The sequence below is a fragment of the Lagopus muta genome, chromosome 4 (genome assembly GCF_023343835.1).
Source record: "Lagopus muta isolate bLagMut1 chromosome 4, bLagMut1 primary, whole genome shotgun sequence".
Classification (NCBI taxonomy): domain Eukaryota; kingdom Metazoa; phylum Chordata; class Aves; order Galliformes; family Phasianidae; genus Lagopus; species Lagopus muta.
The window spans coordinates 54,209,664-54,236,344 of record NC_064436.1 but is presented as its reverse complement, the minus strand read 5'-3'; the positions used below and the strand labels follow the sequence as shown (position 1 = coordinate 54,236,344).

The 26,681-nt window shown below is 42.4% G+C and overlaps 1 protein-coding gene across 2 annotated transcripts in view; it reads right to left on the bottom strand.

Annotated features, from left to right (window-relative positions):
• PPARGC1A (PPARG coactivator 1 alpha) overlaps positions 1-26,681 on the bottom strand; it is a 345,221-nt gene that overhangs the window by 81,668 nt on the left and 236,872 nt on the right. Inside the window, exon 1 of one of the 2 annotated variants that reach the window (XM_048942002.1) lies at positions 2,363-2,381. The exons of the other annotated variant lie outside the window; for it this stretch is intronic. The gene's annotated coding sequence lies outside the window, so the exon portion shown is untranslated. Of the gene's footprint in view, positions 1-2,362; positions 2,382-26,681 lie in introns of those variants that run through there. 2 annotated transcript variants of the gene reach the window in all.

Here is a 26,681-nt window from a genome sequence, read left to right as displayed (position 1 = left end):
CATCTACTATCATCTGGCCAGTCTTTTTTCCAGAGTTTTTTACTGAAAATAAGTAGAAACTCTGTCTATAACATAGCCAGATGCAGAACAGTGGTTAGCACTGCACACAGTGATATTTTGCTTTCTGATGGGGAGGGTCATATTAGTAATGCATTTGGCTTTCCTGGAGCCAGGCATGCCTGTTATAGGCAGAGATCCTTTCAGTCAGAGTTGTGCTAAACAAGCATCAGGTCCCTTTACAATCAAAAACAACCATTTTATAAACAAGTCAGTGCTGAAGAAAAATCCCTTTTCCCAGTATTAAAATGGCAATTCACTTTCTGGTATTTTACCTCGCCCCATATTATCAAAAGCATGATAAGTTAAAGGCTATAACAATGTTATAGCACCAAAGGTCCAAATTGTTTAGATTTTGCCCTTCTTTGAAGCTATTAGACTGTACATTGGCAATAACCCTTTGGAAGATATTATCCCTTGGAGAAAGTTAACTAGTGTACTAGCTTTCCTGAGTAAACCCAGGGAACACTGAACATGAACTGTGCACAAAAGTCTTCCAAGTAAGAACGACAGCCAGTATTTATAAATAGGCTGAAGAAAACTGTGTAACGTTTTTTGCTTTAGCTTTCAGTATTAGTACTTGGACTGGCACCCAATATTAATCCCTCCCATATTTCTCAGCTCTTGTATAGAAAACACAGCAGTCATACAGCTGTGGCGTTTGAAGTCTGAGCAACATGCTGTACATGCTACTGTTTGACATTTTATTGACAACAAAGGCCCTAAGCTTGGGAGCATTTTTAGAGATGGCATTAACATAACGAACTCCATCTCTATGGGCTTTTCAAGGCAGTTCTTTATATAAAGGACTGTAAAATAGACCCAAACCAGAAACAAATGCTTTCTCTACTCTTTTAGCCACAACCTCCTCTGAAATAACAGGTTTGTAACCATCTTAAAGCCAAGAATGGTCTATAAGTACAGGAGCATTCTCCATCCCAGAAAGATGATGTAAATAGTGAAAAATTGAAAAGAAAAAAATATATCAACATTTCTACAAGGCAAAAAGAGCAAAGTGTGAGACCTGCACTACCATGACATTATAGATGATAGCCTAAGCTTCATCACGAGACAGCGAAAGGAACACCACTGAGATTTCCACCTGGAATTTCCTATCACCCAGGAACTGAAAAGATGCATTTGCAACAGCGCAATGCAGAACAACAAAGTTTCAGATTTCCTAAAAATATAACAAAATTCAGCAGATTTTGCTTATTACCAGTTCCACGTCAAATGGTCCCTGTGTGTGGGCAGCACTCAGCCACAGGCTGGCTACGCCAGAAACCCAGCCCACATTCACAGGATGGCCCTAAACACAGAGAAGAGAGTAGTGCCTTCAGCAGGAATCAGTAATTTTTCTGCAATGCTCTGATCTTCCACTCTTAAAACTTCAAGAAAACTCTTCAATGAAAAAGCGCTTGGCAGAGTTTCCGTCTGTTCTTGGCTGGACTCACTAGCCAAGTCTGAAGCACACACAGCTCTGCTTTATGTTTTTATTTGCATGCAAGCAAAACTGCACAATATTGAAGTCTGTTACTCAATGAAATGGAGTAATCATAGTGCTATCAGCCTGATCTAAATGTAGCTGCTAAAAAAGTAAACTTCAGATAATTAGGAATTTCTGCTGTTTGTATGTTTTCTCTTTTCTCCTGACCTGTGCCTTCCTGAACTGTACATCCCAATATGCCTTACTGTAGCCTTTTCCAATCACTTTAAAAATACTAGGTATCTACAACAGCAACTTATTCAGACCCTTTTGAAGACAACAGAAGAAAATGGCTCAGATATCAAACAACAACTTAAAAAAAATTAATGTTGCAAAGAAGCTTTAGTAAGAGTTCAGTGAAGAACTAAGCAGTAAGCCTGGTAAATATCACAATATTCACCAACTGCAGCAATAACTTGTTGGCAACCGTCTTCTTTACCTCCGCTGGTATTCAGCAGCTTCCCTAAAAGTCCTGGCACCATGCAGAACTGTAACTTAAGTTTTTCCCGGAAGCCCTAAGATGCTTTCTAAAAACCAAATGCATTTGTAGCCCTAATCCAATCTCTCCACCCTGGTACAAAATCTTTTCGTATGGAAGACAAGCATTCTACATCTCAGAAGGAGGCAACATTCATTTTCCTATTGTACTGCTCTGTGACCTCAACCTGCAGTTATACAAGAGCAGGAAGCATGGACAATTCATTCTTAATGCTAGCTCAGTCCTGGCCTCTCCTGGGCACTGGCTGAAAATAATACTAAACCATGCTGAATCATTTACAGTAGCTTTATGGTGTGGATTATCATTCAGAGAGGACTGACCTGACCCCAGCACACTCGTCTCTTGCATCAACGCAGACTGGACTCCAACCAGGCTGGAACAAACACCACCCATGCTGGCATCAACACAGAGATCATGTCAGAGACTCACACGTGGGATAAACTTGCCATAAATTTATCCTTGTATTAAACATTCAGTTATTGCCATCTCCTTGCCTCTACTGCCTGCATAGGCAGTGCAGACATATGTGCAGTTTTTTTTATTTCAAGCAGATTCCCCACTCTTATTTTCAGAAAGATGCTGGCCATTATGAGAAAATACTTTGTTAATTAATGCTTCCAACAGTTTCACAGACTTCTAATTCCTTTGCTAAAATAAAGGTCCTTTATTTTGCTTCTTTCTTCAGATAGATTTCGGGCTCAAGGCATGGGAACAATTTACCTCTTCCTGGATACTTGAGGCGCTGTGCTGCAGCATACTGCAAAAATGGGAGCTTCTCGGTCATTAAGGACCAAGTCATATGGTTGCACACTGAATTCCTTCTCTTTCCACCATCATAAAAGGGAGTGCAAGATGTTGTTGCCATTTATATTCCACTGATTACACAAGCTATTTTCATGGCAGAACTATGCTGCTACATTCCTCCTCACACGCAGGACAGACTGAGCTTTTTTAGTGGAATCTGTTAAAATGGATGTAGGTTCTGATAGGACAAATTCTTCAGGTTGGGAGCTCTTACTATTAGTCATTTTAAGGTAATCTTTGTACCCATCCTTCTCAAATAGCATGAATCCCCTGAATGATAAAAGAGCACAAAAACAATAGTGACTGTAAGCGCAGAAGAAATGTGTAAAAAGCAGCTTTTGTTAAGCGTTCACTCAGAAAACCAACCTCTGTCTGACTGTAGATTGTATTTTTTATACGCTTTCCCATCCTTACAGATCATTTTTAAAGTAAAGGAAACAAAGGTTTTAATGGTGGGCCATTTTCATTTTTACTAATGATTACCAGCCATCTATATTTTCTAGAGAACTCATACACTAAATAAAAAGAGAGTATAAGAATAAATCTCTTAAAAAGAATCAATTTGCTGCACATCAATCCCTGCAGGCCATGTGCTCATAAGTCAACAGTTTAAAATGAAAACATCTGATCAAGGTAATACACCTGTTAAAGGAGCATAAAACTCCAAACCCAATGGTAAAATATAAAGATTATGAAACCTCTTAAAGGAGTCATCAAAGTAAACTATTAAATAGACACATCTGCTTCACACCAGAACACGTTCCATCAGTGCCACTCACAATAAATGAGCATTAGGACAAACATTTCATAAAGCCTCTGCAGAAAATAGGTTTCTCAGAACATGAGTCATTCAGCTCAAGAAAAGAAGAAAGTAATGTTTTAGCCTTCTGTGCACTGTGGAGATCAAGGATCTCCAAGCAATGCAAAATATTAATGATCTGAGCTCATCACAGAACTGTACGCTTGCAATTTATCATTCACGTCTTACAGATGGAGCAAGAACGATACCCACATGCAGGATGAACTCATTACAGTCACTGAGGGCACTGAGAACCGAGCACAAATATCCACCCAAACTCATAGTGAATCATTACTACTGCTGCCGCTACTGCTGTTATACTGCCAGACTAGTTCTCGATTCCTGCTGCTGTGGTTCAGTCTTTCACAGTTTTGCTGAAGAGGAACTTAAGTTCCACCACAGTATGGACACCCTTGTGGTCTGCCCCCAGGAAGTGATGCCAACCTCACAAGGACACTTGTTTCCAAGACACGTGCGTGTGTGCTGTTGCTGTTGCAGAATTAAGGGGGGATCATTTCTCTTTTGTTTCCTTCTTAAAAAAAAAAAAAAAAAAAAAAAGCGCTCAGGGCCTCTTCTGAGGGATTTTTGAGCCCCTTTCCAAAACCTACTGGGCCTTTTTGAGGCTCATTTGTAATTACACTTAACTATATTTTTCAGTGCTCAATCCTTTTTATTGTAGATGGGGTTGACCAGGAGCTTAAGATGGAGGGAGGGGTTTTGTATTGACTGCAAGTCTCTTGCTCCAGACTTCCTTTCTCAACCATCCTCCCTTTTTTTTTTTTTTTCTATTTTATTTTTGAGACAGAGGTTTTGCAGACATAAGAGGAAGAGAAATACAGTTGCACAGAAAGGGTCAGGGAAGGGGCATGAATTCTCCTTCACACAACATCTTTCTTTTGGGCTTCCTTCCCAACACGACGGCAGCACAGCCTCCACTAGCTGAACCACCCAGGGAAAGGCTGTAATACGCCTGATAATGTTGATTTCACACTCCCAGTTGTGCACAGGAAAGCTGATCCGAGCGCCTGTACTTTCTCAAAGCCTTCACTGCTCCTCACAGGCCCAGCCATGTCTCTCACAACACAAAATCCCCCACGTTCAGCTTCAGACCTAGCTGGAGGTGAAACCCCACTGCACACCCCTCGGGAGAGGATGCCTCAAGTCCCTCGACACAAGTAAGACAAAAGGTGTGCCAGCACATTCACAGTGCATGTCCTGCTCCCGCCACATACACACACACTTGCTCAGCCTCCCCACGCAGCCATATACACAGAGGGAGGCAAACCACATCCCTGGTAGTGCAAGCATGTCGCTGTTAGTTGTGTGGTGCCGGGGTGATGTGAGGCCTGGATGCCTGCAACAGCTGCCAGGAACAGTGAGCAGGATTACTGACACCATAGAGCAAAGCTGCTCATGAGACAGGCGTTTCCAGGAGTGGATCCTTCACATCTTGGGAGTTACCTACTGGCTACCTCCAAAGCTGCCCCAGCACATCGTGCTGACAGGCAGCCACCAGCACACACCAACCGCTCAGCCCAATCCCGCGCTGCGCTTCTCACATCTGCCACAACAGCTGAACAGCCACCTCCGCTATCGCGCTTAATATAACACTGCATTTTTGGCATTGTTGTTTGAAATGCCCTGTGCAGGTGTCAGCCTGCTTAAAGGGTACGATATGTGTGCTTGCCTCGCGCTCCTGCTCAGCGTGCAAATCGTTACCTCTTGGAAAGTATCGCCTCTGTGCTGCTGACATTTATGCAGAACAGTGAAGTCTATTTTGCCAGCTATGACTTCAGTGCTGCTCTCAATAACTTTAAAGATCAACCATAACAAAACAGAAATGCTTCTGAATTTTATTGGCACGTGTTGCCACAAGAAATACAAAATATGTGCAACAGACACCATTGATACTTTATTTTTTTTAAAAAAAGAGAGAAAAAATCTAGCTGAATAAAAAAGCCGTCATAGCCTGCAAATCTGCTCCGAATCATAGAGACGGGTTAAAAGAGCCAAGTGATTAAAAAAGAGCCCTATGGAAACAGAAAGCAAAGCGAGCTCGGCCCTCAGCAGTGCCTTCTGCCAGCACCCTGTACAAACTGGGCCAGCCTAGGCTGAAGGGGTTAATGCCAGCCACACATTATACCCAGCGATGCCTTAAATAATCATCACATGGCTCCTGTAATCTGTTCCATGCTGTCAGCACTGGGTTAGTCATAATAATATCAGATAAGAGCTGTTCAAAGTGACATACTAACCAACATGAGAGCCACATGACTTTCTGGCTACGCTGCTGCCCTTCACCTGAACTTTGGCTTAGATAGCTTTACTCCAGGACAGCACGTGGCTGCTGCAGGCTGCTGAGCTGGGGCTGCTGGGGGTCCTCTCAGGTTTTTTTCCGATGCCAGGCACCCCCTGGGGTGAGGGAAGTGAGGGAAATGCTGTCAGGGGCATTCAGTGTTGCTCCTGCTTTCCATACAGTGCTTACTGCAGTGCCCCACTTGGCAGGGAGGTGTGAGATAGGCTGTAGTGCAAAGAGAGGAGCTAGGAGAGAGCTGGGTGTGGGGCTCGGTGAGGGGAACAGGGTTGGGGCTCACAGGCAGGCTGCAGGGCTTGTCAGCGGGGAGAGCAAACATGAGGCCAGAGAGAAAGCACAGGGGTTCAACGGAGGAAGGGAGAGATTAAAAGGGAAACAAAAATTAAGGGACAGAGGTTGTTGGTATGCACGTTAGGAGACAGCAAAAAGTGAAAGGACAAGAAAAACCAAAAGCTTGAAGCACAGATCTCTGAAGCCCCTCACCAGGTGCCCTACAGCCAGTGCCAGAGACAGGAGCACATCCTCACCTCCTGCAGCCAGGAGACCAGCATGGCCTCCTTACACAACCCTCTGTTGCAGTTTTTAGCCAGGGATCAGTCTGTTTAGTTTGCGGGTGTGACGTTTCCAGCACAGCAGTGCCCTGAGGTGCCAGAATGCTCAAACAAACAAACAAATAAACAAACAAACAAAAAACCTACCAGAATAATTAGTAATACCAAACACAGTTCCAGCAGCTGGGCAGGAGCAAACCAGAGAAATGGTAGCAATTCCATGTTCAAACATGAGGTGAAGGCAGACCTGCTACAGGGCTACACAGGTGCAAAGACATCCTTATTGATAGGTACTGCTTGGGAGAAGATACACGTTTTGAACGTTACAAAGTACCCAGTTAACATTCACCTCTGCGACATCAAGCCACCATTGTGCACCAAACATATCCCCAATTCAGCCCCCGATAAGCAAAAATGACAGTCAACCAAGGCAAGTGAAGTCAGGGCAAGCACAGCAACAGGGAGAGAAGGGGCAGGGGGCTGGTATTCATTCACCCGCAGACAGCTGAGACTTGCTGCCCAGGCTGCTTGCTCACCACTGGCCTTACGTGGCTGGAGAAGCTCCTGCCACCTTCAAGGATGGCTGGGTCAGGCCTCAGCATGCCAAGAATCTGTTTCTCACATAGATGTTCCTTCTCCGGCATTTGTGGATCTCTTGGGTATCATATTAATACCTTCTCTGGGTATCACTTTAAGCTCTGGGAGGTGCATGCACAAAGACTAACATAAGGGAGCTGGGTTGCCTGCATTCAGGGGATGCAAATAAGCACCTCTTGGTTCAATTAAAACTTGAATCACTTCATGGAATATCTGTATGATTCTCTCTACTGTACAAGGAACTAAAAACATCTATGTTCTTGAGTCCTTAATTTCAGCCAGATAAATCTTGGAGCATAAATTTGGTGTGTAAAATCAAATAGTCTTTGTTCCTGCATTGTTCTTGTGAAGAATTACTGTAGTATATAACTCAGTACAGTGGGGAGACTCGCTCACCTCAGCAGCCTGCACCCTTTCTCCTACCTAACTGCAGTCTAAGGGTATTTTCTCTTCTACTGACACCTGTCAAAACTGGCATTATGTATCAGTTAAATAGCTGGAAATCACTCCTTGCTTTTTTAAGACCTCCAGCCCTAGACAAGGCTTTGGGATGCGCTCATGTCTTCCCCTATGAGATGCTAAAGGTATTAGCCCTCTTCTCTTACTGAGCTGTGCAGAATTTTGTTCCAAACTATGCCATTTATTATTCATTATTATTTAATGGGACCAAAGAACGCAATATGTGTAACCAAGAAATATGCCAAGTAATGTTCTTTCCTTTAATGGCTAGATCAAAGGGAAGTTTATGAGGCTGGTGCTGGCTCAGCCAGTAGTGGTATTTGCCCCAGATCCTCTCGTTCAGAGTCAAGTTTTACTGCAGCACACCTTGCTCCAGCACAACACTTTAAAATCAGGAACCAAAAGGCATGTCAGGCATCTGAAGTTCACTTGCCTCCATGAGCTGTTTTTCCCCTCCCAAATAAACGCTTTTTGGAAGACATTCCTCTAAGACAACTTGCAGTAAGTGCTTAACATAGCATCTTGGGTACTCAAAAAGCAAAGAGTCCTTGGAGAACACTCTTCCTCCTCATGCTGTAAATGCAGGCACTGGGTGATGGAAAGGCTCTTAGACATGCCAGAAAAGGGACGATTTTCTGATCGCTCTTCTTCCTTCTCTAGGCACCAGCTGCTTTATCAACAACCAGATCCCCCCTCCTCCTCCCAGTAAGATTTGTAAACGTCTCTGGAAAAGTTGTAAAACTAGCTCTAGCAGGATACACATTCACGCTAATACTGAAGACTCTCAACTGCGATAATTTAGCAGATCATTAATCCCACTCTCTAAAGGAGGCTGTAAAGCAGAACTAAATATGCAAATCCTCTTGTGCTTTAAACTTGCATCTGTCTGTCCGTCCATCCAACCATCTATCTATTGTAGTGGAATTCTCCTAAGATCATACTGTATTCTAATCCACTAATGTAGCTCAACTGGAGCATACAAGATTAAATTTAAAAAAAAAAAAAAAAAAAAAGATGTAAAAATAACATGAAGGCTCAAGCTATCAGAGGCCTCAGTACCATGAGTAGTCTTAGAGACTTTACGATCTCCACCACACGTGCAGAAAAGGGGCACTCACAGCACTGGGGGTTAGTAAATTAGGTTTTTATCGCCAATCACTGACATTCAAGCACCGATTACTTTAAGTCACAAGTGCAAATGAGGTGGGTGGCCTCTTTCTAGTCCACTTCATTGCACTGCAACACCATCTGGCATGACCTCCAATTCCTACTCAGGACAGCGAATGCAGTGGTACCAAGGCGTTTGGGTACGCTGGCATGGCTGCAGGTGGCATGCTTGCACAGTCACTACCCTTGCATTGCCTGGGGCTACATATTTTGCTCGCTCGAGCAATAAACTCTCTCAATCAAATGTAACTAAATGTATGATTTACTCTTTGCAGCTATTTCAGCATGGAACTATTCCTGTTTTAACTTGGATTCTTTTGTATTTTTTTTTTTTCTGGCTTTAAATCAGAATCCTAAATGAACATTTAAAAATGTAATGATCTTTGCTCCTTAAAAATTGCAGTATCAACGTCTATGGGGCACCTTCACAGCCAGCACTGCAGTGATTTTTAAGATGCAGCACAAATGATAGAGTACTAACAAATGCGAAGTAACATTGCGGGTGAAAACTCAAGAAACAGTTCTGGAACCTACTATATGCACACCAAGTCCAGGTGGAAGCAATGTCCCTCATCTCCTCTGCAGTTCTGCAGAGGAAAGTACGGCAAAAAGAATATGAAAAGATTACAGAACCTAATCCAATGGAAAATACCAGCTCCTGCTGGAACCATAGGAGCTGTGGAAGGAAAGAGATGCCTTATTTCTGTTCAGGGGGAAAACGGGCACTGTGCAGATGGGGAAGACCCAGCTTCAGCAGTTTGTGTCAGGGAATAACAGATTTATTCATAGCTGGAAAGCCCCGTGGGGAGTTTCAGCAATCTTGAGGCTGGAACTAACACTATCTCTCCAGCAGCCACAGGACTCAGCTCCTGTCTGGAAGTGCAGCTGATGCTCCCATATGGGATTTAGCTGCTGGCAGAGAAACTCTGATTTGCTACAGAAACCTCTATTCTCCACCCACAGTCACTTCCATGCACTGTAAGGAGAACTACTCGTCTAGGAAGTACCTCGTCAGCTGTGTCTGCATCTTCCAGCTTTACAATGTTCCTATTTCCCCACTGAAAAAAGCTCCTGCCTAGAGTATTCCTCCAAGAGGCTTGTGGCGTAAGGGACTACTTGACCTTATAGAAGGTTCCTTTCTAAGGACCATCTCTGAGTTCCAATTGCCCCAGCAGAACTGTTATGGTCCTGTGTGGAGCTTCGAGTTGACTTCACACGTTGGAATCCAACAGAATGTTGGTGGAGACCTGTGGGTATGCCACGTTGTCTTGCACGCTGTGGAAATCACCAGTAATACACCATGGGGGAATTTCCATGCCTGTTTAGGTTCATGAGAACTTATACATTTACTTGTACAGAAACCTGCAAGCACCTCAGAAACCAAGCAATTGCATCTGAAATCTGCATCTAAAGGCTGGATGTTGTGTTGAGGGACATGGTTTAGTGGAAGCTACTAGGAATAGGTGAACGGTTGGACTGGATGATCTTGAAGGTCTTTTCCAACCTTGGTGATTCTATGAAATCTCATCTAGAATTTTTCCCTCTTTCCAGACAGTTTCTTCTTCTCACTGTTCGTGCCAAGGTCCTCTGGGTCCAGCTCAGCTATTTAGACCACAGTTTTGAGCCCCGTGCCCATTGGACAAAGGGCGTAGAGCATTATTTGAATCATTTCACATCATATACACAAAACAAGATAATACAAGCAACTGCTTTACAGAGACATAAAGTTGTATAAGCAAATGTTAATAGCTCTTCTTTCTGTTCTTGAAACCAGAGAAGTAAGCAGCACACAAGTGCCATCAGGCCTTTGTCATACTGACACTCCATCTAGTGCACCAGACCTGGCCTTTGGTGGAGGTTTTTGGTGGGATAGAAAAAGGAAAAATGCATATGTAAATGTATGCATCTATAAACACACAAAAGATGTGCAGGTAGATTCGTGAGTAAGGAAAGGAATAGCAGAAGCAAGCCCTACAATTAGCTTTGAAATTAACTTCAAGACAGAGCACGACAAAAAACGCTAAACCAGCTTCTTAACCTCTACTCCTAATAATAAGACTACTCTCTTCTGGTAATCCCACATCTCCCAGGTCGGGAAGTAATGTGTTTTGTCACTCAGGGTTATGCATTTTTATGCAGTTGTATCTACATATAGACAAAGAAAAAAAATGTGACCTCTGTAAAAGGATTTGTTTACTAAATATTTCACACTTTAAACTCAAGGAAGAAATAGAGAGGGAATGCAACCAGAGAAAGAGGGAAGGGGGAATGTGGGGAAGGGGGAAGGGAGGCAATCTGATAATTAAGCATGCACATCTTCTCTTGTGCCAACTGAACTGAATGGGCAACAGAAATTAAACCAAAGTTATAAATTTTCAGTATGTGCATGTTTTTATAGGGTCCCACGTGCCTGGGTCCATTTCAATAGGAAACAGCTCAAGAATTAAAAATAGGAAAAAAACAGGGACTTTTAAAAATGAAATCCTCACTCACAGTGCATACAGACACATTCAGATATTTACTTTCAGAGATTCATAGAATGGTCTGGGTTGGAGGGGACCTTTAAGACCAACTAGTTCCAATCCCCCTGTAGGCAGGGACCTCCAGACCAGCAACACCTCCCTCTAGACCACGACCCATATCAGCTCTGCACCCAGGGACTTTAGCAAATACACTGAATGTGTCCCATGCTCTATTACATACACTCAGTATTCGGAAGAATGGGAAATTTCTATCTGGATACCATTATCACCTGAAGAAAATACAGGTTGGTTTGTTTGTTTTTTCCCCTACAATGCTTCAACATGCTTTTCATTATCTATGAACAAAAAATAGAATAATTAACTTTATAAAAAATGCTATTTACTTCAGTAAGAGTTTAGCTCTTTCCCCTAGTAAATGAATCACATCCATCTAAATTTCAGGCTCACAACAATGAGCTTCTCAAGAATACAATGCAGCCTAGTCTAAAAGCATCTTCTCAGCACTGAAGACAATGAGTTCACAAAGAGAATGGCAGAAGTAGCCAAGTAGTCGTACTGTCTGCTGTCTCCAGGATTTTCTCCAAATTCAGTTTCCTGCCATTTGTGAGCCACAATCACTGTTTTGAGGAGGCATTTTACAGACAACTACAACATACTGCAGAACACTGCATGCAGTATGGCTGAAAGCAGAGTAGAAGAGCTAATAATTCTGCTCTTACAACACCAGCATAAAATGTACCCCTGCAAAGGGAAAGATTAGCATTAATTGCCTGTTGTCAAATTCATCATTTTTCCCAATTTATTAGAAGTTTTGTGCATTGCAGCACCACCAGAATAAGTTTGCGAGTACTGCAATACACCAATCTTTATTCTGCCTTTGGCAAATTAATGCAGATATTTTGCCTTATGATAATTCGTAATTAATAAGAGATTTAGGAAAAAGTCCCACTCATTTGGAACTGCAATGCTACTATTATTCATTTGAAATTCAACTCTAAGGTTGTTTTTTGGTGGGGTTTTTTTTTTTTTTTGGCTTTTCTTTTTAAAGAAAGATATGCAGCTCTCTCTTTACCACATCCCATTTATTGCAAGAATACTTAATATTAGTAAATTGGTCCCTTTGGGAATCTAAATGTAGGCACATATAATAATACACATTGAAAACCATAATTCTATCATAATCGCTTCTCATTTGAGGCTGTTGGTTTTAGGTTTTTATGGGGGGGTTAATTCAAGAAGGAGGTTTCCTCACTGAAGATTTACAGTAAGATTTGAGTATTTACATAAACAATTTATGTTTGGAGTGCAAGCTCATTCATGCACAAATAACCCTTTCACATATGAAATTCTTAAAAGTAAAGCCACACAGTTAAATAAACTCCTGTACTACAGCTTCACTTCAGGTAATCTGTACAATTTTCTGCATAAAAGACCAGCAGGTCAGCCTGAAAACCACTTATGAATGATTTAAAATATAGGCAAAATAATACAAGCCTGTACATCAAAGCCCAAGGCTGTATTTTTAAAGGGCACTTAGTGTAGGTGACTCATGTGTGCAGCGTGTTCTCACGTCTCTAAGGTTTTTTTGAACACCGCTAGGGACAGGCAATTTTAACTCATTCTCAGCCTGTAACTTTAATAAGTGGAGGGAAAAAAAAAAAGATGAGACTGAATCCACAGTCAGCAAAAACTTCCCACATCGCTCACTTGACTGAGCAGGGGAAGAAGGGGATGCACAGGGGAAGGGAAACCAAGCAGAGGCATAAGTGGGTTTCCAGCTGTCAGACACACGTGCCTACATGTGCTGCAGAGGTGCTGGGCACTGCAGGCAGCCCTGATCCTCCACCCTTCTGGTGCCACAGAGCATCTCTCTCACCTCACTCCTACCTCCAATGGGTCTATGAAGAAAGCACCTTGGGTGCCAGGGAGCAGGATTCAGCTGTCGCGAGGAGGCTTTCTTCAGAGGCACATTGCATTTCCATTTTAAAATATGCAGGTTTTTCCCAGGAGAGATGGAGGAAAGAGGAGAGTATTGTCTTTCTTTAAAAGGATAGTGCATTAGTGACTATATTTTTTTGTTAGATCCCAGTTTGTCTAGTTGGGGAATTTATGGACTTTTAAAAATAGATTTTGCCAAACAATTGTGTGGGCAACTGCTGACTTGCAGTCTGCGCGGTATCTTTCCGTCAGCCTCAGGAAGATTAAAGCAGGTTCTATTTTCATCATGAGGGAGCTAAGGATGTAGACACAAAGGAGAAATTCACTTTTTGTCCACATCAAGCTGAGCCTCTTGCCAGACGATGCGGCGTTCACTGCAACAATTGCCAACATAATGTGTTGCCTTCTATAGTCCCTTCAGGTTGAAGAATAGCCTTGTACTACTACACGTAGAGAGCAGGAGTGTTTCCCAGTCCCTGGGTCTCTAATGCTAGGACAATTTCTTTCCTAGTTTTACATGCCAAAAAGCTGACAGAAAAATAACACTGCTGTACAAAGGAGCAAAATCTCACCACACCATACACGTGAGGAAGGAAATACAGACGAAAATGAAAATTTCTCTGAAAGATCAAAGTTATTTATTCCTGGACCTTCTTCTAAGTCCTGATTCTAATTTGGCAGCGTGATGCTCAGAGAGAAATGCATGCCACAGCCTGGTATCTCCCCCTCTTAGATGGTAAAGTGGGAAAGGAGCCCTGCCATCATATCTACACGAGGCAAACCTTGCACAGAACAGGGACTCAAGAATGGAAATGATCTTCTCAGCCATCAAATCCAGGTCCCTGGTGTCACAGGCTCCAAAGTGGTACAGTCCCTTTTATAAACTGATCACCAGCCACTGGGAGATATTTTCCCTCCCCTGCCACCCTCAGCAGCAGCTCTTCCTGAACCTCAACCTTTTTATGGTCAAATCTTCTGCCTCTAATGTTCAGCCTACCTGTGCCTGTGGCTAGTTCACATCTATTTTTTCTTGTATCAACACCGTCTTTTAGCTTGAATAGCCCTTTCCCTCCCTGGTGTTTATCTTTCTAAGTATTTATGGTAAACAACCATATCATTTTTCTGCCTTTGTTTTGCTGGGCTGCCCAAGCCAAGCTCTTTAAGCCTCTGCTCACAGGATAGGCTCTCCAGTCCTCTGATCTTCTCAGCAGCCATTCCCTGCACCTGCTCCAAATGGAATTTATCATTTGTGCGTACAGCTGAGCTGAACTGTACATAGTATTTCTGATGGGGTCGCATATCACTAAATATGCCACTGAAACAGCATAAGCAGAAGAGATATAGGACATATGTATACGATGCTGCTGTTACTCTTGGGTATATAGAATCATAAATGTACTTGGCACTTACTGAGTCAAAATAAATACATATATATATCAAAATATAAGTATTTAAACAAAGACAGGAAGCTATTGCATAGTAAAAAGTATAATCATTTCTTCATTTAGGAAGAAAAAGAAAGGAAGAAAATCACTTTACCTCGAATCTAAATGTAACTTCAGATGAAAAAGTTTACTACGGAATATAACACAATTAAACTGCAGCTGCGCCTCCCATGAAATACCACCCTCCTGTGTCAACCCAAGGAAGGGCTTGGCGCTGCAGCTCTTCTACCAAGCCCTGATAAACACCTGTATGAAATGGGAAATGTGGAGGGAAACTTAGGGAGCCGGCCAGCACCTCTGAGTTAGTCGTATCCAAGTGAGCTCTCATCAGTGCTGCTGCTGCTGCCAGATGAGTGGGCACCAACGCCACGAGCACAGCAGCTCCCTAACCTCCTGATGAGCCAACTGAGCCTCCCACATGCAGGCAGACACAGTGACAGGACAGAAATGACTAAATACAATAGCATTTGCAGCAATTCTTCCTTCACCCCATTGGTAATGGCCCAGAGCGCAACACTAAGCTGAACCCAAGTGCTTCAGTACAGGTAGAGCTTGCCTCCAGGCACACCAGCAGTCAGCAGGCTCTCAGCAACACCCCACAGAAGGCTACAGACACTCGTGCTACCTAATTAGCAGTGACATTAAAGAAGAAAAGGGACACTGAGTAGGACACTGGGGTTAACCTTAGCCTATGTGAGCTGTGCTATGTGATCTTTTATTCCATCTGTTATCAACATGCTTCAAGAGATTAATCCAATACTCACCATTTTGAATGAGCAGATACCATTTTGTTTCTCCGTATCATACTTCAGAAATCTCAAAAGTTCACAGTATGACTGACAGCTGGAAGAGGTGCCACGAGGTTAAAGGACAACCTATCCATTTTTCAAGGGCAAGAAATCCTTTACAAGACATTCGGAGATTTTTTTCCTTATAGCATTTTTCTGTTGTTTGCCTAACCCAAACTTCAAGGGTACACTGGAGTCTAAGAGCTGATTTAACAGGGACAGTCAGCCAGAGACTAAACAATCTCAGAGAAATGTGCCATATGCCAATCCTAAAAACACATAAATTATGGTACTCATGCAAGACATCACTGCAGGATGCGGTACTCAAGCAATAACCCTCACATCAGTACTAAATGGTACTTACTGCAGCAGGCATTACCAGCCACAAAGACACCTTGTTTCCGTAACCCCAATATAAAGTTTTACACCAGATCAAGGGCAGTGTGAGAAAACTGATAGCTTTAATAGCCACAGCTACGTCAGGGGAAGATGAAGCTGTGAAAATCCCCATGACCAAAGAGTTGCTCCACAGGAGTACAGCTCCATGTGTGAGTGCAGCCCAACAAACACACAGTGACGGCTGGCAGGGCTGCTTCTCTTAGAGAGAGTGACAGGGGATTTCCTGGCACACACGCAAATGCCTCTGAAAGAAACACAGGAAAATTGCCTCTTAGCTGGGAAAACACATGCTTCCCAGTGCTAGAGAGACGAGGACATTCTGGGGTATTCAGTGAAGGGCCACAAAATGATGGAATGGAACTCTCCTCTCCCCTGAGCAAAGGCTGCGAGCTGGAGATGTTCAGCCTGGAGATGGTCCTGGCTACCCTGCTCTGGGTGGCCCTGCCTGAGCAGGGGCTGCACCATATGGACCCAGAGGTTCCTGCCAACTTCAGCCATGCAATGATTCCAAGATTCTGTGCGGGGGGAGCCCTACTCTCAGCTGCCCTCATCCCACAGAGGGAGAAGCAGCAGTGCTGCAGCCACCTGCAGGCATGCTGCTCACCTTGCCATGGGGCAGGAGCTGGGCATACCAACGGCAGCCTTTTGTCAGCCACTGGATATAGGGCCAATTAGTCTCAGCTGGTCATTAATCTGGTATTATGTTGTAGGTCAAAGTGCCCTTCTGTTTAGACCTTATTGTGAATGTCTTCTGCTTTCTCAGCATCGTGATTTACTGTTTGGAGCGATGTAACTTCATGTCACTGTCACTTCCACTGCATGCGTTCTGCTCTTTGCCTCTAAGACATCTTGACACCTTGATATACAAACCAGAGGTTCAAAGATGGTTGTAAATACTGTACTAAGATCCATTCCTGCTAAGTTAGAGAGAATCTAACACAACTAATTGCATACATATAAGTAAAGAGATTGACTTGAGAAATTCATAAAGTAAAAATATTGCATTAATAAATTAAGAGCTGCAACCTGTCTGAAGTTCAACTGTATCGACTGCTGGAACATTTGAATGATTGCTATAATTATTGTAGATACCAGTGCCAGTTTACAATATGGCCACTTGTGCTTGCATTGTCTTTCCCATCTTTGCAGCAGCACTATAGCTCCAAATGCAACTGTTGCTGAATATAAGCAGGAGTGCCTGGAAGGCAGCGCTGTATTTTATACCTCTATGCTTTTGGTGCTTAATTGGGTCCTAAATTAAATATGCTGAATATATACTTAATTAAATGTGCTAAAGAAATATTCTAGGTGCATTTAGAAAAGATTTGTTTGGTCAACTAAGATGTTTTGCAACTGTAATTGCATTATTGTTATTGGCATTTCTAAATCACTCTCTGCATTTCCTTTGGAATAAATGTCTCGGTAGCTCACCAGTATAATGTATTACCATGCTGCAGAACTGGAGGAACGCATTATATATTCATGTACACTTGGCTTTAACCACTTACAGTATAACGATGAAGTAAGGATTATTATGCAGTAAGTTTGCTGAATCATCATTCTTTTAAACCATAAATACACTCAGCATATACCACAACATCCACCCAATATGAAATTCGGTAAACAAACTTGCTTATATTTTGAAATTGAATGGACAATTGCAACTGAATTTAGTCAAAACCCAGCATTTCATAAACACAGTCCATAAGCTGTGGTACAGCACAGCATATTTCTCTTACAGTACAGGGAAGAAAGGAGGTAGTATCACATGCGTTCCTGACACCTAGATACTCATTCAAAAATAGGTCCTGATAATCGTCTAAATAGCTAAAATTATAAAAAGACAGAAAATCCCTTTATATTATATTTTCTGAAGCATCATCAACACTGCAGCAGAGCAAGGGAAATCTATATCCCTTTTATCAGCTTCTAAAAGTGATGTATATTATCTATTTGACAATATCCTTTGTCAAACTGCATCCAGGGCACTTGCTTTCTCAAAAACTGCAACCAAAACCAAACCCAAGGAACATAAAACATTACAACAGAAGTAGGATGGTCTTTAGAACAGACTGACTGTACGTGGACAGAGAAAAAAGAATGTCTAGTTTTTTCATTCTAGCAGTTTAGTAACGTACAGGGATTTTCACTGTTCCTGTGTATTACAGTTCTGGTAATAGGCTTACTTGCAGGCATACATGGTGTAACACGGAACATACTTGCTTTTAGCATTAATTTTTTTAATTACTTTTTCATAATGGTTCTATATTTGCAATTTGCACTTAGTACATCCTTCAGACTGTATATTCCTTAACCTCTTGAAAATCTTCTTTTCCCTATCTTTGTGGTGTTTAACACAGCAAGATAAATGGTATGAATCCGAGCTCCAAAGCCACGGGAGGCGATACCCTTTGGTGCAGCCCTTCCCTTCACCACGGAGGTGATGCTGTGATGTGGCCACGGGGGGGGGCAGGCAGTGCCCCAGCCTAGCCAAGCTTTTAAGCACACACTTAACTTTAAGCATATGATTACTTTAAATTACTTCAGTGGGATTATTCACACACTTGAATTAAACGGTCTTTTGGATTTGAGCCCTTATGTACGGTGCAGAGCCTATCTCTGCAGGCGCTCCCAAAACGCTGAGGGGATGAGGGCTGAGCGGGAGAGGCACCATGATGAGGACCTTACAAAGCACCCTGGTAAGATAAAGACAATCTCTCTTCTAATGTCAGTTGAAAACTGCGGCTTTCCTGTGCGGAGGTGGGGGTCTCATAGAGAACTGTGGTTCTCATTACAGCCAGGTAAGAGAGCCACTATTTTTTAGAAGTAGACTTACTGATCAGAAACGTCACTTTTGAACTCAAATTTTAACATTTTCTACAGGAAAAAATAAAAATAATAAAAATATATATCTAAGAGCACCTCACTTCATTGCTTGGTGCTGAATACCTGACACTTTTCGGTAACTTTGGGACTGAGAGGTGGCAGTTTACCAAGGAAAGGTCAAAAGCTCAACTGCTGTGGAGAAAAGAGACTCGCTCACATTCTGATTTTCAAGATGTAAAGAGCATTAATAAAAGGGGGGGAGGGGAGAGACGGGGAAGAGTTGTTTGTTTGTTTTCACTTAATACAGTAAAAACCTCCAGTACTTCCTGAGCAGCCCTTGGCTCCTTATCTCACACATCAGCTCTCTGCAGCTCCCCTTGTGCAGACCTCCCCAACCCAGGCTGGATGGAAATGGAACCGAGGAGAAACCCTGCCCTTCAAATAGACAGCACAGCTGCATGCGGGCTGGTCAGGATGTGTCAAGCCCTCTAACTATATTGATGGGAACTGAAGGGGATTAAAAACCACTGATACAGAGGGGAAGAAAAACACTGTTGATCTGGCACTTCTTCAGCATCAGAACCAATTTGCAAGAGCATGAACTTAGTGGTTTTCACAGATAAATGCAATGTGAGAGCCCTCATGTTAACGTACTTCATTTTCTACCATTATCAAAAATTGTCCCCCCAAAAAAGCAAACACAGACACGATCCTGTGCCGCACATTTTGAAATCAGGACTTATTGGTCTTTGTCAACATTCTGAAGCAGGCGGTATGAAAGTTGTTGTTAATTTTTACTAATGAAGATCCATGCAACTTTAGCGTGCTGCTTCGGTAGGTAGATAGCGTGCCAGAAGACCATGCGCTGTATTCCCAGCAATGAGACATAAGCACATAGTTTTGCTGCAGTCTTGCTACTTGCACTATGTGTCACTGTGTATCAGTGTTAGCTGAAGAAATGAGAGCAGGGCTAACCGGGGAGAGAGGGGGGAAAAAGTAAGAGCGGTGACATACGATTTTTCCTGAAACATCGCTCCTCTCTTTTCAATATATTAGGAAAAGGTTATGCTCCTTTTGCTCATAATTATAAAACAAGAATGTTAATATCACAAAGGTTCAGCATAAATCAATTTCAAACTGCTAAATTTATTGCAGAGTGCTTGCAATATATTATCTGAAATGGGAAACAAATCCAAGGCCAGGATACTTTATACCAATACTTTCTAATTATATCTAAAACATCAGATAACATTTATGTTTCTATTAAGAATTGTTTTTGTTTTTTCTTTTTTCTTTTTTTTTTTTAAATACCAGAAAACCTGTGGAAATATATTTTAGCTGCGATGAATACAAAACAAAACTGATTCATAGAACCTGAAATGTGTTTGTAATGAGGAGAAATTACTTATGTGGCATAAAAGCATCAAACTAAAATTATACTTCCCATTTTTAACCTTCAAGGAAGGTATTTCAAGGTACAGTCTAGATTAACATTGTGATTATTATTATTGTTACTATTATTGTTATATACTATCATTATTATTACATAAAAACTGGTGGGAAAAAAGGACAACAGAAATCTTTGAAGTTGCCTCATTTGGAGTCTGAACTGATGTGCACTAACATGTCTCAGCACATTTTTCCGATACTTCCAATACAGCATTAAGAATGAACCAGAAGATCAAGGTGATTTAGTTTCAATTTTATAATGGTATTTTTAAGAGTAATGGTTTATTTTCTTTGCATGGAAATACAGGTGAATTGCTGGTTCAGAGTTAAATCTGGAATGCAGCAGCCTGAACATAATCCCTGTAATTAACAGATAGCCCAGCGTGCTGGCTGGGCTTTCCCCTCTACAGGAGATAAAGTCATTTATAAGGAAGACAGAAGGACAAGAAGGGAGAAAATACATTTTTCTCTATCTGATGTAACATTTCATTGCAACGCTTTCATTCATACACGGATATTTAAAAATACGCTTTCAAAGATAGCTGATATTTGTACTGAAATACAAACCTAAAGGTATCTTTATCTCAGTGCACAGGAGACTTGCAGAAATCTTGGGAACTCTAATGAGAATATACCTCACCAGTCTGTTGTCCAAAACACAAAACTGCTATACCACATGGCACAATATTGGCAGTATCTGCTTTGCACTGCTAACGTAAGGAGAAAGAGGATTCCTTTCAACGTGAAGAAGTCTTCTTTCAATGTCTGATCAAAGGAAATGCAGATGCTGTTGCCTCGGTGTGAAGAGGAGATATTGTACATCATATGGCGATTGAGAACAAACTCTGCATCGAAAGAAATGTTTTTGGATTTTTTTTGTTTTTTTTTTTTTTGACAAAAAACAAGGCAGGCAACAGAGTGGACACCTGGTCATTTAAAATGCACCAGGATTTGAATGGTGTACCCACTCGCCAAATTGCTGCTGCTTCTCTGAGCCAGAATAAGTAAAATGTGTTTCCCTCATACATTTCAGCTGTTGTGCTGTATCGGAACGCACTCTGGGCTGGAATGTGAAAACAAGCCCAAATCATTCTCCTGGATTGTTTTCCCAAAATTCCTACCAGCTTTCACTGCAAAAATGCATCTGACAAATACTGCCTTTACTGCATTACTTTCGAATTAGGACTAATAAAGCCTTGTCCCAGACTGATATAAAATAACACTTTTTTTTTTTTTTTTTTACTGCAGAAGATCTCATTTTAATTCCAACAACTGCACAGTCAGTCCCGCAGGCAGATGACAGACTCCATGGGTACGGTTAAGTTTTCCAATCTCTAACTAAAACCCAGCATGTATCTGTATTGGAGAATAGCTTGCCATTTTTCTTTGTCAGCTCCAACTCACATCAACAGTATGCATCACCTGTACAAGTTCTGCATTTTTAAGCAATTCTCTGGCTTATTCCTAATGCTGACTACATTAGGAATGCCCGATAGGAATCTCCCCATTGCCACTGCACATACAACCTGCTCACCACTCTCTCCTTATCCTCCTGATGGGAAGCATAGGGTGACAGCTTGGTGCCCTCACTGCCTTCCTCCCCATGCATGGCCTCTCTGGGGAGGGAGTTCCCATCTCCCTCCAAGCCAGAGAGACTTGGGAACGGTGTGCGTGCCCCTGGTGACCCACTCAGCCTACCTTGTTAAGCCTTTTTCTACTCATATATACTCATATTCTACTACATATAACCATCCTTTGTGTAAAGAAAACCTCTTTATTACTGGGCCTCTTGTCCTGCAAGCAAATGCCCAAGTGCTGTTGCAATCGTCAGAGGGAGTTACTGGAAATAGTTACGCTAATTATGCTCCTGTCCAAATTGGTTACTAATCTTATATTCCAGTTAAACCACCAGAAGGATTTCTAAAACAATGGGCTTTTTGTTAGTTAGTGGATTTTATCAGACAGATAATGGCAGAAAAGAAATAAATAAATTCAGGGAGGCACAATTACATCATCTTACTTTTTCCACATGATAAACAAAATGGTATTCACTTCCCTCCCCAGAGTGCTACGAGGCTTATGCCATTAAGGTTTGTCGAGTGCTTGGGTGGAAGGCCCTCTAAGTGCACAGTGTTATTAGTAAATATTAAATGGAAAACCAAAGGATAATTATCAGGATAAACAAGCTAACTTCTGCCTGGCAAATGCAGCCCATCCACATGCTGTAGCACCATGTCTCCCTCGAATCCCCAAAGCTAAGGTTTGCTCACGTTCAAACCTACCAGAGCCAAAATTCTTCATCCCTATCCCTTCCTCGATCCTGAACAGAAGTTTTGCTTCCAGTATAGCTAACATGCTAGACAGGAGACAATGTTGAGTGGAGTGATGCTATTTATTTCCCAAGCATCCCCTGTTCGCCATCCCACAGTGCAGAGACCATAGGGCTGCACCAAATACGCATAATCCCTGCTGCCACCATCCCCATCCCCTCAATCTGCACCAGAAGGGATCTCCTGTGTTACGATCCTTCTGCCTTTCCCAAGGATAGAGAGAGAGGAAAATAAGTCACCCTATGCATTTTTCTCCAGAGATAAAAGAAAGACGTTTAAAGCATTTGTGTGACGGTGTGCTGATCAATCAGAATTAGAGATAAAACTGCCCTTAATACCATATGTGAGTAAAGGTCTCAGATATTTTCGCATTGATCATTTCTGATTAAAACTAATGTCATCTGGTACCTTTGGTGTTGTGCTTTTTTTTTTTTTTTTTTTTTTTTTTTTTTTTAAACTTTCCTGTTAAGTGAAGCCTGCACCGGGTGCAGCCATCTGGGGCTTTGCATCTTCCCAAGCCTGCTGTGCTGGCGGATGGCATCTCTTGTGCACAAGGCACAGGCTGACATGGCTTCAAAGCAGTGCAGCTGCTGCAATGATGCAACTCCTTTCACTCTGGGAAAGGGTGGGGATGGGGAATGCCATGGAAAATAATATTTCTGGTGAGTAGAATGGGAACTCTAGCACAGACAGAAGAACCTAGAACTAGATGATCTTTAAAGGTCACTTCCAAATGAAACAATTCTAAGATAATATGAACTTCACATCCAGGATCTCCTGTCTGGAGAAGCAGTGTCTATGCCAGCCTTAAACTTCCTTCAGAAGAGGGCAGGCACCTCCTGCCTGCAGGCTGCCCTCAGAGCCCAAGCAGGAGCATCACGGAGGGGCTGACCCCCTCTCCTGGCCAAGGACGTATTTGGAAGGCAAATGGCCTCTGCTGTGCTCAGAGCATCACAATGGCAACAAGCCTGTCCTACCAGAGGTAAGCTCTGAGATGATTTAGAGACAACAACCTTGAATTACTGTGGCTTCTTGCTATGATAGACTACTTACTCAAAAGCAGCATTCACAAGATGGATTTCTGGGGCTTTTGCACTAAGAAACCCCACTAGAAACCACATCTTAAAACACCAGTAGAAGTATCAGAAGCAAAAAACAGTATGCACAATAGAAGCAAACTTCCCATCATTTTCACTCTAACTCAGAACAAGTGGCTGTGATACAGAACGTGAGGACAAACCAGAGATAAGACATCAGCCCCTTCCCCAGCTCCCCAGGGCTTTGGGCTGCACCAGGGCCAGCAAGTTGGAATGTGGCACACATAGAAGGGAATCCCACCCCAGCAACACAATGGCTAGGCTGCTGACAATTCGGAAAGACATGCACCTCCCCTTACATTTCTGCACAGCTATTAGTTCAGCACCAACCTCACCAGCATATCAAGCTACTTGGATAGCTGGGTTTTACGAGAGAAATTTCCAATTATGCCCACTTATGATGTTATATATTCATATAACAGCTTCAGATTCAATACAGCCTGCAAACAAGCCCTTGCTCTGCAGCTGTCATGAGGTTGGGTGTGCACCAAGAATGGTTTGAGGCATCATGAAATGGTGTCACATCTCCAGCTTCTCAGAAACCTCCTTCCAACACTAAACAGCCTGAATTGGAAGTATGGACTGAATTGGAACCATGCAATTTTTAATGCGTCTACTTATTGAATTTTTAATTTGCAGATTATTGACTGTATGGACTGTAATGGCTTTGAACAACAGGGTGAGTGTGTATGCCAGACATCTGAAGTAATTCCATGTGAAAAGAGATGGCAAATTGCTGGAGCCTTTAATTACACTATTATTTAATAGTATTAAGGAAGAGCCTGAAAAAACGCCAGTCTCCCCCTGTACATTTATCTACATCTCAATAAAATGAAACTCCATTTCCATGATGGGAGGGATGGTTTAAATATACATACTTGTATGCAACATCTTTGAGGGGTGTTGGTATAAAAGGGGAGATCATAAAGAGCTGATAATTTCAGTCCATGGGATTTTAACACTTTATGCTTCTGTGATCCTCTAAGCCCCAGACATCAAGAAGTCATTAAATGAGAAATAATTAGTTTTCTTCTATGCAGATGAAGACCATAAAGAAAATATCTCTGCCACCGATCCCCCACATCTGCCCACAGATATACAGATATCACAGATACAGGTAAAACAAAGCACGCTCCCACAGAATCATAGAATAGGGTTGGACAGGACTTTAGAGATCACTCAGCTCCAACCCCTCTACCGGGGGCAGGGCTGCCACCCACCAGACCAAAGGCTGCCCAATGCCCACCAAACCTGTCCTTGAACACCTCCAGGGACGAGCATCCACACCTTCTCTGGACAACCTATCCCAGTGCCTCAATGCCCACCAAACCTGTCCTTGAACACCTCCAGGGACGAGCATCCACACCTTCTCTGGACAACCTATCCCAGTGCCTCAATGCCCACCAAACCTGTCCTTGAACACCTCCAGGGACGAGCATCCACACCTTCTCTGGACAACCTATCCCAGTGCCTCACCACCCTTCTCAGAGAAGAACTTCCTCCTGACATCCAATCTAAATCTCCCAGCAGCAGGCACTGGTGGCTTCTGCTACTTTGCGCCCTCCCTTGTTGGCAGCAGGGCACTGCTCTTCTTTTCTTTCCTCATGATTTTATTTGGAAACAAAAAGAAACAACATCCTGTCATCAAACATGAGGAAAGCGTAATTATCATAGCTACGTTTTACCTACCACAGTGAACGTTATTACTATGTGAAGATTACAAACACAAAGCCTCCAGGAATGTCAAAAGCGAATGTCATAACTAAGCTTCTGAAATAAATGCTTGGGAAAACCCTTATCAAAATCACATTGTCTACACACGTTATTATTAAGGGCTGTTCCTTAAAAGACTTGGGAAATAATCTGTGCAAAAGGAAGGCTGGACTGTTATTCCAGAGGAAAACAGCAGCCGCACACAGGAACAGCATTTGCCAAAGCTTCTTTCGAAACAGGACAGCTGAAAGCCCCAGACACCAGCAGCCCTTGGCTCAGCTGGGCACTCAGCAGCTGCCATCAGCCATGAGCCCAGCAAAGCAGGGCCCATCTTTTCACCATTCACACCACTAACTGCACTTCTTCTCCTGCTTCTGCCCACTGTCAACAGCCACGCAGCCAAGAGAACCCAAAGGTTCGTGCTGAAAAGCATCACTGCTAACATTTAACCACACTGTGACCAAAAAGTGAACTGAGGATGCAGAGGTGCCTGTGACTGCTTTCCTGTGACCACACATGGCTGACCAGCCCACGCTCACTGAGATCTAACAGTGCTGAAGAAGAGAGCTAAGGCATACTGCATTTGCAGCTGAAATGGCACACAGTACGATGGAGCTTGTGGAAGGGAATTTTTCAAATTCCTTTCAATGTCAGGTCCTTAACTTTGCAGTGGCAGTTCTGTATACTGAAGTTTTGTTTCATGCCCTATATATTTTCCACTTTCATATAGAGAGCGCTTGGAACTGTGCTTACTATTCTTGGCGCACTGGAGAGGATGGGTGGAATACTAAGAGAACTGCATCTGAAAATGTACATTCACGACGTCTTATCAGCGTTGGACATACATAATTTTGTCTTGCAAAGTTTTTCCTATGAAATTGGTTGTCACACGAATTCGCGTGCTTCTCCTTGCTGATTTTTTTTTTTCAACTCACTACATTACTATATTATTTGATGTCCATTTTAATGTTCCTTAAAGATAAAGCAAACATTTTATACAAAAATTTCATGCACCCTTTTCTTTGGTTGAACGGAACTGAATTCTCACTACACAGTAAAATTTCACATACATTTTAATAACTCAGTAAACTCCACCCAGATGAAAATATCCACCTGTAAACATGAAACATTTTTGTCTTAATTGAATGTAATTGCAACTTTCTCCAACACACATTTTCTTAGGCAAAAAAAAAAAGCATGTGCTCCATCTGTGTGCAGCAATGCTGTTTCCCTTGGTGCCATGGGACATACGGATGGTTCAGCTGCAATAAATGAAGAACTGGCCCTCACTTTGGTCTACCCTTGGATGTTTCATAAGTTAGGAGAACATTTCTCTCAGACAAGTTTTTTGCCCCTGACTTTTATCTGCTTGCAACATAGACTTCAGGGCATACTTTACGGAATTCAAATACATGGAAGTTGGAATTGTTGACCACTAACACAAGCTGACAATTAGCACTGATAGTCCAGCAAGCATACT